Source organism: Lathyrus oleraceus, chromosome 1 (assembly GCF_024323335.1).
Source record: "Lathyrus oleraceus cultivar Zhongwan6 chromosome 1, CAAS_Psat_ZW6_1.0, whole genome shotgun sequence".
Taxonomy (NCBI): Eukaryota; Viridiplantae; Streptophyta; class Magnoliopsida; order Fabales; family Fabaceae; genus Lathyrus; species Lathyrus oleraceus.
Genome location: NC_066579.1, coordinates 431,210,210 through 431,223,589, shown reverse-complemented (window position 1 = coordinate 431,223,589; position 13,380 = coordinate 431,210,210). Strand labels below are relative to the sequence as shown.

General features: G+C 36.0%; 1 long non-coding RNA gene across 1 annotated transcript; it reads right to left on the bottom strand.

The window, feature by feature from the left end:
* Window positions 1-9,890: 9,890 nt before the first annotated feature.
* LOC127079901 (uncharacterized) lies at window positions 9,891-11,654 on the bottom strand. The gene is made up of 2 exons (XR_007787994.1): window positions 10,763-11,654; window positions 9,891-10,298 (listed from the first exon to the last, which is right to left on the bottom strand). It is a non-coding gene; the product is annotated as an uncharacterized LOC127079901 (long non-coding RNA).
* Window positions 11,655-13,380: the final 1,726 nt, after the last annotated feature.

Here is a 13,380-nt window from a genome sequence, read left to right as displayed (position 1 = left end):
AGTAGTTCTATACCACCGAGCCATTCATTACAATTGCAGCCAGATAGTTGATGCCTACATCGAGGATATTGGTATTGATTATCCTCTCTGTCACCTTGCCAATTCGTAAGTTCCACTCCTTCTACATTTTTGTTTTTTAATTCACAATGTATACTTTATCTGCGTTAGCAATATTACAGATGCAATTGCGGTTGAGATCTGCTATTTAAAACTCATAAATCTAGTTTAACCCGACCATTGACAAGGCATAAGTTTTCTAACAAAGGAAATATCAATTTCAAGCTCTGTATCATAAATACCTCTAAAAAGAGATGTGTCTGTGTCCAAAACCGACACTAACACTTATGAAAAAAGATGTGTTAGTGTTGGTGTCTTAGTGTCAGGGCTTCATAGAATTTCAGATCTACCATATTAATTTACATTTAGTTTTTTTATATATTTTATCACTTGTCCAGAGGTTTGTTTGTAGTTAGACAAAGAAAGTTCATTTATCTCTTATGCTTAAAAGCCAAATTTTAATTTCTAATTTGTTCTTTTATATATATATATATATATATATATATATATATATATATATATATATATATATATATATATATATATATATATATATATCCTCTATTTGTGATATCAACATTAGTAAGGGAGACTTTGTTTAAAGGATTACTGTCAATTATTTTTTGTTTCAAATTTTGAATATTTTCAATCCTATAACAATGACTTTTATGCGTGTAATGTAGTTTTTGACGAAAGTGAAAACGGACATGTGTTTATAATACAAATTGGTTTTTGGTGCTTTAGTTTATATTATAAAATGTTCATATGTGATTCTAATAATACTTTGATATTTTTAGATATTTTAAATAAAGTCACCACAAATATTTTTGTATGATGGATATTTCTGTTGCATCTTGTTGAGATATTAGATATAATCCAAGCTGAGTTGTGTGACACAATTTCAAAGCTAATTAGGGTTTAGGGTTTGTTACATAGTTTGTTATTTTACTTAGTACTCAAGTCACTTAGGTGTATGTAAATAGACACTTTTTAATTCAGTATTATAATTCAATTCATAATATAATCCTTTTTTCCTTATTCTCTCTTTCTCTCCTCACTAAAAGTGCCTCAAGCACTAACAAATTGGTATCTAGAGCTCCGATTAGATTCTTGATCGTATTTTCAAGAATCACATGTCATAGATTGTGTTTCATGGATCGTCGTTTGTTGTTGATCAATCGCTGCAAAGATGAATGGTAACGGAAATATACAAAACTCTCTTCTAACTCTTGGCGACAAGAAGTGGCTTCGATGAAGAAAACATACGCAATCTCTATTTTGCTTTCATGAAACCTTAGAAGTGATTACTAATGGTGTTCATGCGGTTAGTGAAGATGCAACTGACACACAGAGAACCGCTCACAAGGATGCCAAGAAGAAGGATTGCAAGGTGGCGTTTCGCATCCAATCGGCGGTTGATGAGGCTAATTTTGACATAATCGCTTATGCTGAATCAGCGAATGAGACGTAAGATATTCTTGTCAAGTACTATGAAGGAGGCGAGACAGTCAAGGTTGTCAAGTTGCAAACTTTGCGATGATAATATGAATTGTTGGCGATGGGAGAAGACAAAAAGTTTGCAGGCTATGTGTCGAATGTGTAGAAACTCGTCAATCTCATAAAGGGTTATGGCGAAACCTTAACTGATAAGATGATAGTTGATAAGGTAATACATGAGTTGACCTCTCACTTTATTCATGTTACCGTAGCTATTCAAGAATCCAACAATCTTAAAACCATAAAATTGGAAGAATTTGTTGGTTCGTTAGATGCGTATTGTCATACCCCAATTTTGTCCGGACATTTTTTAATTTTTCGTAGAATTAATCTCATTCTTAATTTAGCATCATACGCATACCATTACACACATTTGCATCATGAATAATACCTAAGATGTCAGTCAAAATGAATTTATTGAAAATACAGACCAATCAATCGAATCATTTCTCAAAGACAGATAAAGTCAGCAGTGACTGTTTCGATTATATCTTGAACTGCCCGAGCCTTTTAATCGATACAAAATTATTTCATAATTTGAGGAAAGACTGTATTTTTTAATAAGTTTGTTTTGTGCTGACAATTTTAGTGTGACCGGCTTAATTTTCCGAATAAAATTTGCGCTCAATTTCTATTTTCTAAATTGGTCAATAATCTTTGGTTTAGTTATTTAATTAAAAAATTAAAATTTGTTTGAATTAAGTATTAATTAGAATTCGTTTTATAATTCCATTTCTTTAAAAAATAATGATTTTAAATAATAAGTGTGAAAAATATATTTATTTTTTACATTGGATCCCACTACCCACCTACCAACCTCTCAGAATCCCTCACCCACACTCACTCCACGTGTCCTGACTCTCTCTCTTGGAAATGAAGAAAAGACAAAAAAAAAAAAAAAAAAAGGAAATCTAAAATCTCTAACGGACACCTCACAGCTCACTCTCTAAAACTCCCCTCATTTATCACCTCCCTCACACGCATACTCTGGGCTCACACACCTCACTATCTCACCAAATCCCCCGAATCTCTCTTCTCTCTCTGAAAAATCGAAAAAGTAAAAAAAGGAGAGAAGGAAAAGGAGATTCTTCATCTCCAACGAACCACGCACAACCCTCACGAAACCCTCACCGTATCCGCCTTCCAAACCCTCACCACCTCAAAAACCATCGCCTCCGCCGTTAACCCTTCATCCACCGTCAAAATCGCCGTCAAAACCTTCGACCACCGCTCTCACCGCTCAAATCCTCCGCACCTTCGTCCCTGTTTAGCGTCATCCTTCGAATCACCTTCCACCAACAACTTCGAACTCAACCTCTCCACCATCAAACACCCACCGTTAATCACACCACCAACACCTCAAAAATCGTCCACATCATCCGCTACTGTCGCCGCCGTCACCGGTGAAAACCTCGTCACCATCCCAAAACCCTCGCTCCATCCGCTACTGCAACTCTTTTACTCCGCCGTCAAACGCACACAACCGTCACTCATTCTTGCTCAAGTATGGAGGCCACTCACGATTGATTCACTAAAGCAGAGAGGCCATTCTTTATCGATCCAAAATTCGACTCAGTGAGGTTAGATTCATGGTTTTTGGTTCCCAGGTCCGGACCTTGACCTAGCATTCAAACGGCACCAAGCGAGTAACTTCGATCAACCCTTTCATCAACTCAACTTCTATCCAGGGCTTCAACATTGGTTCAGCATTACGGTAACGGTCTGCATTACTATTGGCTTGATATTGTACTGTTGGTGATAGCTACCATCTGGATTTTGATTTCAAATCGGTTGCATTGGTTAAATGTTCATTTGTTTGTAAGCTGCACTTCCATTTCAAGCATTTCCAACAAGCTCACTAGATTACCGAAATTTGATTGATAGGGGTAACGACTCAAAATAAGTTTTATTGCATTTTGATTTACAGTGTTAGTTTTGTTACCAGTTCGTTTTAATTTACGCATGCTGGATCGCGTGTGGGCGAGTCGATTTCAATTTCTCATTGGGTTTCCTTCTGTTTGTTGTTGTTTATTCTTTCACTTTGCTTAGCATTTTTTTGATTAACTATGTAACAGATGTATGATGGATACTGCGTTTGTTTCCCGTTTTGAATTTACGCTGCACTTCCTGTTGAATTTTATGTGTAGCTGTTCTTATGATATGTTGTTAGCCACCAATCATGTTTTCGTTTGGGCTTGGTGTAGGGGTTGTTCTCTTTTTCCTCATATATATACATATTATGATGGAGTTCATTGCTATTAATCATCTTAGCATAACCTGATATAAGTGATGATTCACAACGTTATAATCATTCTCTCAAATACATGATCATTAATAAATCTGTTCTAAGCATATGGCATTGTGTTAATGTTGTTCTAAGCATATGGCATTGTGTTAATAATATGTTATGTATAACCTTGGGTGGTTTCTAAGTGATGGCAATTCCATTATAATTTTTGTTCGACTTGCAAGTACACGGGACTTTTAATATTTTAAGCACATGGTACCTACTTGGTTTTAGTCACTCTTAAATCAAACTTGTTTTAGTGATTGACTAATTCAGATTTTGTTTAAGTCACTTGGTTGTGATGATCGATTACCTTGGGAATTTTAGTTAACATATAATTTTGATTTGGAATTTTTCGGTCAATTAGGTAGTTTGTTTCAATTCCAATCAAATACTTCATTAATTAAATATTGACCGGATTATTTTATCATGATGTCAACCTCTTACAAAATAAAATTCATTTCAATCTTATCAATTCATAATCACTTTCAATTTATTTCCAAACCAAGCTCATTTGATTCAAAACCACTTTCAAACCAATGTCAAAAAGCACAAGTCACAATTCTCGATCCAAATATCGAGCCTATTTTTAAACACTCTTGTAAGTCGATTGCTCTTCGCATCGCCACCAACCTCACATAGCTTACTCTTGGGCTTTCTTACAATGAAACCTACTTGATTATTGATTAATCGAGTAGATGAAATAATACACTAAACCTAAATTACTCGAATAATTGGCGTACGTCATATTGCGCGAGTTCTTGTCACCCGATTAAATCTAAATCACACAATTTCAAATCATTTTTATAAATTCCAAATCCTTGTAATTCCATATTTCAGATGAAAAAAGGATAGGGGGCGTACGCCTCATTATCTTTCGATTATTCGAATAATTGGCGTACGCCACATTGCTCGAATCTTCGTCATCAAATTAAAACACAATCGAATAAATCCAAGCCTACCAAAATTCATCAAAATTTCACAAATCAATGCAACATCTAAACATATCTTTTACAATTTAAACCTCGGATGATAAAAGATGAGAGACGTACGCCTCGCCATCTCTCGATTATTTGAATAATTGGCGTACGCCATATTGCACAAATTATCGACTTCCGACTAAAACACGCTAAATAAACTTTGAATAAGCAAGTAGGGGGCGTACGCCTCACTACCGTGCATATTCAACATCCACAAACAAACTTTCAAAATAATTCGAATGAAAAGGGACTAAAAGGCGGACGCCTTATTATTCCTCGAAAGAATTGGACGATTGGTGAACACCACATTGCTCAATCTTTCGTCGTTCTCCAAAAAACATCTCAAACCAATCAAATCTAACTTCTCGCCCCCGAGCGATCGAAACCAAAACACCCAAACACATCAATTCAACCTGTCACCCCTGCGTGAACAAAACTCTATTCCAAAAGAACACTGTCAATCCTTTCTAATGCGCCCAACAAACCAGTGCTAGAGCCTCCACCGAGAGTAGACAACGTCAGCGTTTAGCCGTTAGAACGCCGACCTACACAGTCGTTCATCAAAACAAAACACAACAAATATTCGTAGTAGCCCGAACTACGAATGCTCTGATTTCCTTATTGCACCATAAGGATACGTAGGCAGGAGATTGCTGTATCTTCGCGAGCACACTAATAAAAAACCTCTCATTTCCCCTTCCTGAGGTCTTCATCCATATCTATCATCAATTCTAATCACTCGAAGCAAGCGAATAACAGTCAATTAACAGTCAAATAGCAAAATCAGATTAAGAGGTTCCCGTTGAGTACAACGGACGTGAGGGGTGCTAATACCTTCCCCTTGCGTAATCGACTCCCGAACCCGAATATGGTTGCGACGACCATTATTCTTATCTATAAAAGTTTTCTCGATATTTTCCTATTCCTTCGTTGGAATAAATAAAGTTCGGTGGCGACTCTGTTTCGAACAACATTTTTTCCGCGTCCTATCGCGAGGGATCGCATTCATCATTTTTGAGGTGCGACACGTATGAGATTAGGATTGTCGAAATGAAATGAGTTCAAGACTCGATACAAGCACTACAAGTTCAGTCATGGAAGAAAAATGGTGGTTCCAACAAGTTCAAAGGCAAAATTGACAAGATTCGGGGCAAGAAGTCTTGGTCGAATCCTCACAAGAATAAGGTCGATAATAGAGCTTTCGAATCCTTAAAAAGAGGAGAAGGAAATTCCTATCAGAAAGACAAAGAAGAGAAAAAAGGTGTGCAATGTTATAACTATGAAAATTGGGCTCACTTGGTCAAGCATTGTTGGTACAAGAAAGACAAGGGATCGGCAAAAGGCAAGGAAGAAGGAGCGAACTTTGCACATCAAGATTTAGATGATTCAGATGATATGGTTGTTATGGCTGCAATTACATATTGTTGATATTTGTAAATATAATATTAATAATATTTGTATATCGAATAATCCCACATCGACTATATCATGTAATTAGTTATAATCTCTCTATATATAATAAAGTCTCCGTAGTGTTTTTCAAAACACACGGTTTATTCAAATGTCTCTTAGTCTCCTAATTCAACATGGTATCTAGAGTCTGCTAAGAGGCAATTCTTTCTTCGTCGTGCTTTACCCGGTTGGCCCACAGTCTTCCGGTGAGAATTTTTTTACAAACCGTGTCATCACTCCGGTTTTCTTCTCACTTTTCAAAATTCTCCGGTAACCTACCAGCAGAAGCGCCTCTTCCGATCCATCTGTTCACCACTTTTCATCGGCAGAAACCTCCGCACGTGACAGCATGTCCGACGACCGATCCCGACAATTTTTTCATCGCTCCACTCTCCATAGGGAAATTGTTTCAGATCCGATACTCATGACTACTCCTCATAACTTTACTCCAAACTATGATGATTTCCTCAGGTGGTATCGGAATTATCAGAACTTAGATTCTACTGCTTCGGTAGCACACACTAGTAATTCATCTGCTTGTCTCTCTCAATCATCTTCTCTTGGATCTTGGGTCCTTGATTCTGGTGCGTCTGATCATGTTACCGGTAATAAAAATATTTTCTCTTCCCTTTCTACATCTGGTTTCTTACCTACTATAACTTCTGCCAATGGTTCTCAAACCCGATCCGAAGGGATTGGTACTGTTTGAATTTTACCTTCTCTCTCGGTTACTTCTGTCCTCTATGTACCTAATTTTCCATTTAATTTACTTTCAGTCAGTCGTTTAACTTGTTCTCTTGATTATAGTGTCACCTTCACTAATAATAATGTTACCCTGCAGGATCGGAGTTTGGGACGGACGATTGGTGTCGGATGTGAGTCTCAAGGCCTTTATTACCTCTCAGTGTCATCTTAAACATGCTCAGCCAAAAATTCTCAACTCACTATCCATGCTTAGTTAGGTCATCCCAGTATTTCCAAACTACATAAGTTGGTGCCAAATTTATCGAAGGTATCTAATTTACATTGTGAGTTGTGTCAGCTAGAGAAACACACTCGTGGTCAGTTTCCCAATCGAGTCAATAAACGAGCTTCATCCCCTTTTGCTTTAGTTCACACCGATGTTTGAGGTCCCTCGCGTACTGTCTATACTCTTGAGTCTAGGTATTTTGTCACCTTTATTGATGATTTTTCACGTTGCACGTGGTTATTCTTAATGAAGAATAGGTCTGAATTATTTTCTATTTTTGAAAAATTCTATCAAGAAATAAGAACTCAATTCGGTATGTCTATCCGTACCTTAAGAAGTGACAATGCCCGTGAATATTTATCCCAACAATTTCAGAATTTCATGTCACGCAATGGTATTCTCCATCAAATATCTTGCCCTTGTCGCATCTCGAAAAATACGATTACTCGCGATGGTCGCAGAAAAAATTATGTTCGAACAGAGTCGCCACCTAACTTTATTTATCCCAATGAAGGAATAGGAAAAATATCGGTAAAACCTTTAGGAAATAGAATAATGGTCATCGCAACCATATTCGAGTTCGGGAATGGATTACGTAAGGGGAAGGTATTAGCACCCCTTACGTCCGTTGTACTCAACGGGAACCTTTTAGTTCTAATTTGTGTTTCGAGTGTTAATTTATGTTTTTTGTTATCTTTGGGTTATAAAATTATTAAAAATAGAAATGGATGGGAACCTCAGAAAGGGAAAAGGGGAGGTTTTTTATTAGTGTGCTCGCGAAGATACAACAATCTCCTGCCTACGTATCCTTATGGTATAATAAGGAAATCAGAGCATTCGTAGTTCAGGGAACTATGGTTGGTTGGTGTCTTTTAGTGAACATATGTTTAGGTCGCATTCTAAAGGCTAAACGTTGACTTGTCTACTCTCGGCGGAGGCTTAAGCGCTAGTTTGTTGTGCGTATTAGAAAGGATTAAACAATGTTTTTTATGAAAAGAGTTTTGAACACACGAGGGTGACAAGTTAGACTAATATGTTGGATGTTTTAATTGGTTTCAATCTTGGTTGGATGACGATTACTCGGATAGTCGAGTAAGACAACTCATATCCCAATAGTCGGGAAAGGGAATAGAAGACTCTAGACCACTTTCTTTTTCATCCTTAATTATAAAAAGGATTTGATAGTAATTAAGGTGTTTTGAAAGAATGACGAATACTCAGATAATCGAGTAAGACAACTCGTATCCTAATAATCGAGAAAGGGAGTAGAAGACTCTAAACCGTTTTCTTTTTCATCTGAGTAATTATGAAAAGGATTGGATCATAATTAAGGTATTTTAAATGGATGACGATTACTCGAATAGTCGAGTAAGACAACTCGTATCCTAATAATCGGGAAAGGGAATAGAAGACTCTAGACCAATTTCTGTTTCATCTAAATATTTATGAAAATAAAGTTGTATAGTTAATGTATCTTAGAATAGACGACAAGTACTTGAATGGCTGAGTAAGACAACTCATATCCAAGCATTTGAGAAGAGGAATTGAAAACTCAAAACCATCTCCCTTTTCGCATAATTTGTTATGAAAGTGGTTTGATTAAGTTGTATGGAAGTTTGTAGAGGAACGACAATTATTTGACTAACCAAATAAGAGAACTTGTATTCAAATAATCGAGGAGAAAAATTGAAGACTCAAAGTCATCTCCCTTTTCGTTTCTTATTATAAAATGATTCGATTTGTTTATGCTTAAGTGGATTAAAAGTGACGACTATTTGACTAACCGAGTAAGAGAACTCGTATTCAAATAATCGAGGAGAGGAATTGAAAACTCAAAACCGTCCCCCTTTTCATTTCCAAATGAAATGGTATTCAATTGTGATTTGGGTATTTTGAATTAATTTGAATGAAAATACTTGATGTTGGATCGAGGTTTTAAATTTGTATTTTGAATAAATTGTATTTTAGTGAATCAATTATCTAATCCATTAATTAATAATCGAATAGGTATCATTGTAAGAAAGCCCAAGAGTAAGCTCTATGAGGTTGATGGTGATGCCTAAACTAATCGACTTACAAAGATGTTTGAAAATGGGCTTGATGTTAAATCAAAAATTGTGTGATTTTGTTTTTGAAATTGTTTTGGATTGATGATGAAATTGAATTGGTCTTGGTTTAGAAATGATGCAAAATTGTGATAGAGAAAGGAATCAATCAATTTCTAGTTAACAAAATTAATTTATTAAAATTTGGTTAAATTCATTAATTAAGATTAATTATCAAAATTATTTAATTGAATTTAAATAATCAAGTTAATTAAAGTTAATTAATCAAAATCAACTAATTAATCAAAATTTAATTAATTGACTAATTTAATTAAAGAGATAGAAATAAGTAAAAATGTCAACTTAAAAACAAACAAATTGAATTGGCTACAATATGCTCAAAACCGGTTAAAGCGAAATGACAATATGATTTGTGTCATACGCGAGATCGTAACGCGGTGAAAATGTATAATTAATTTATACAAACCTTAGTGGCATAACGACATGTAGGTCGAATCCACTTGTTGAACTCCAATTTAAAATGTAATGAAAATCCAATTATAATATTTATGAATTGTTTACAAAGAAAGAAAAGAAAAAAATAAATAAATAATTTGGACAAGGTGTGCATATTAGTATGTAAGGCATGTACAGTATAGAAAAGGATACAAATAATAAACCCACAAATGCATTTTTTCCAACCATTAACATAGGTAGATTTGATTACTGAAAAATAAGACAAATAGATAGCACATTAAAGGTACTAGTAGAGAAATATAAATATCTCTCAAGTCTACCAAAATTAAACATTCCACTAAAGTAGAAATGTAAGTCTAACATTCTTCAATAATGGCCAAACAAACCAAGGTACCGACAGGGGTATGTTTACGGTGTGTCATTACACTATGAGGAAGTTCTAAATTGATTAATCATTTCCAATACAGCAAGCTACTTAAATTTCAATCGCCTCTTTGTAATCTATATGCACATTATTTCCATCTTTGAACTAACTACACATTACAACAAACAACTGATGAATAATATTGCCACAATTCAAAGATAAACAAAAGCAAAACCATTAATCAAAAGGGCGACATCGAAAGTAAGAGATGTATTGTATATGGAAACAATAAACAACCAAAGAAGAAGTTACAGGAACGTTAGGAGGACATCCACCACCGTGCGTTTCAACGGTGCATCATCAACACAAACCAAATCCCGGTACCAACATAGCTTAACCAAACCAAACGGAATTTCATAAACGAACTATACACACACCAAATCGCAAATTATTAACAGAACCTGAATTTCTTAAACGATTAACAACAATTTTGAATTACTTGTAACCAAAATTAACTAAACAAACAAACACATTCAACATGCTTTTGCAATTTGCGATTTAATACACAGATCATAACATACTCGAGCCCATGGTTAGACTACAACAATGAAATAGTTTGTTTCGAATAGTTACCGTCGTGTCGTCGTGTTGAACCTGCTAATGGGTAGTCTCTATCAAGGTTTTATGGCTGCTCCGTCAAAGTTGTTGTGCGAGTTTGAATTAGTACGCGGTGGTTCTTCGAATCAAAGTCACCAAGACGTTCCAAAAGACCAAATCCAATGAGCCAGAACCGTTTCAAAAAGGACCTTGCATCAAAATCACAATAACAGCAGAACAACAAGCTGTGCGCACGATCGAAACCTCGCCATCAACATCGCCGACATGACAATGCATGATTTCGTGGCTGTAGAAATCGGACCGAGTCTTGTGGACAGTGTGTTCGTGAATGTTGTTGTAGTAATAACCGTAAATAGAGAGGGATGAGCAGTGGGTCGGAATCGGAGGTGGTTTCGAGTTGTCGGCGGAACAAGAAGTACAACGGTGAAAGGAGATTTAAGGCTCGCCGGCTTTAGATCGCGGCGGTTGAGGGTGGTTGGGTAGTTTTATGGTGGTGGACACGGTGAGGCGTGTGTTGGGGTTTTGTAAGGTGTGACGGCTTTGCGTTTTGGAGTGCCGGCGTGAGGTTTGTGAGAGTTTCGTCGGTGGGTTTGTTATGGTGTAGTAGACGTGGTTTGGATTCACGGCTGAAGATCGGTGGTACGACGGAGTGGTAATGGTGGAGGTTGTTTCATTAGCCGGAGACGGAAATGCGTTTGTTATAGGTTCATGTGTTCTTGTGATATGGTGGAGTTTTATGAAATGTTGTGTTTAAAAATGGAGGATGAAGGTGTTCATCATGAATAATAAACTTCTTCAAATTTTTACATCTTCATGTTCATTTTTGGTGAGATCAAAGAAAGAAAATGTGTGGTCCGTGAGAGAGATCTCAAGAGAAGCTTTTATTACTTTTCTTTTCTTTTAATATTATTTTTTGTTACAGTTGGAAGAAGAGAGTTTTCTTTTATTTTTATTTTTTTTAATTATTATTCAATTTATTTCTAAATTCTGATTGAATAATAAAATGTACATGGATTGTGAACTTGGACCCTTGAATAATTTGAATCAACGATTCAGATTGAATCAAAGAAGCACACCAAGAAACACACATTATTTAAATAAATCAAAATGTATATAATGCATTTTTTAGATGACTTAATCGATTTAAAACAATTTTAATCAATTGAATCAAATAAAATTCACAACTTTTTAAATAACCTTGATAAAATTAAAATAATAACATGGAAAATTTTATTATTCAATCTGACTATTTTGACGAAAGAACAAAATTAAAACGACTAAAAATGAATAAAATTCGGGCAAAAATTTGCTCAAAAAATTAAATCGGATGCATGAGAATGATCAGTGCAAAATATACTTATTGAAAAAATACATCGTTTCTTCAAATTCTGAAATAAATTTTCACCGATTAAAAGGCTCAGGCGGGTCAAAACGCAGCTGAAACAGCAGCTGAAAAATACAACGAGCACACCAGGTTAAACTACATGAACTGTAGATTAATAATACTGGTGTCTGTAATTTTAATTTTGCAACTTTTTACCCGCTGATTTTACATGTTCTTGAGAAATGATTTAATCAATTTGTCTGTATCTTCAATAAATTTATTTTGAATGATATTTTAGGTTTTATTCATGACAAAATGCATGTCATGCTGTGCGTATGATGCAAATTAAAAATGAAATCAGATTTACGAAAATTTAAATATGGCCGGACAAAATTGGGGTATGACAGCCCTCACACACCTCAACAAAACGGGGTAGCCGAATGTAAAAATCGACATCTTGTAGAAACCACTCGGACCCTACTTCTCCATGGTAATGTTCCACTTCGGTTTTGGGGGGATGCTGTGCTAACGGCATGTTATCTTATAAATTGCATGCCCTCATATGTCCTTAACAATAAAATCCCTCATTCAATCCTTTTTCCCAATTCCCCACTTCACCAAATTCCTCCCTGAGTCTTCGGGTCCACATGTTTTGTACATAATCTCTCTCCTGGTCTTGATAAACTCTCACCTCGATCACTAAAGTGTGTCTTTCTTGGTTATCATCGATCCCAAAAAGGTTATCGTTGTTATTCATATACTCTACAATGATACCTAGTATCAGCCGATGTTACCTTCTTCGAGTCGGTTACATATTTCGAGTCCAGTTACGTAACTCCAGAATCCATTCAAGAAAGTACTCCCACACCTTTTTCGGAAGTTATTAATGTCTCGCCTATCCCCCATCAGTCTAAGGCTCCTGACCCACCCACTTCTCGACCACTTCAAATATATCAGCATCGTCATCCAACGTCTGTCGTCCCTGTCCCTGAGGTCATACCTGTCCCTGAGGTCATTGCAGACTCTCCTCCGATGCCTCCGCCATCACCGGATCTGATCCTGCAACCCGAGTCTGATCTTCTGATTGCCCTTCGAAAAGGTATACGTGAAACACAAAATCCTTCTCCACATTATATTGATTTATGTTATCATCGTCTTTCCCCTTTGCAGTATACTTGTTTGTCTTCTTTGTCTTCTGTTTCTATTCCTAAAACTCCATGTGAAGCATTGTCTCACCCTGAGTAGAGGCAAGCAATGATTGATGAAATGTGTGCTCTTCAAAGCAGTGGTACCTGGGAACTGGTTCCTC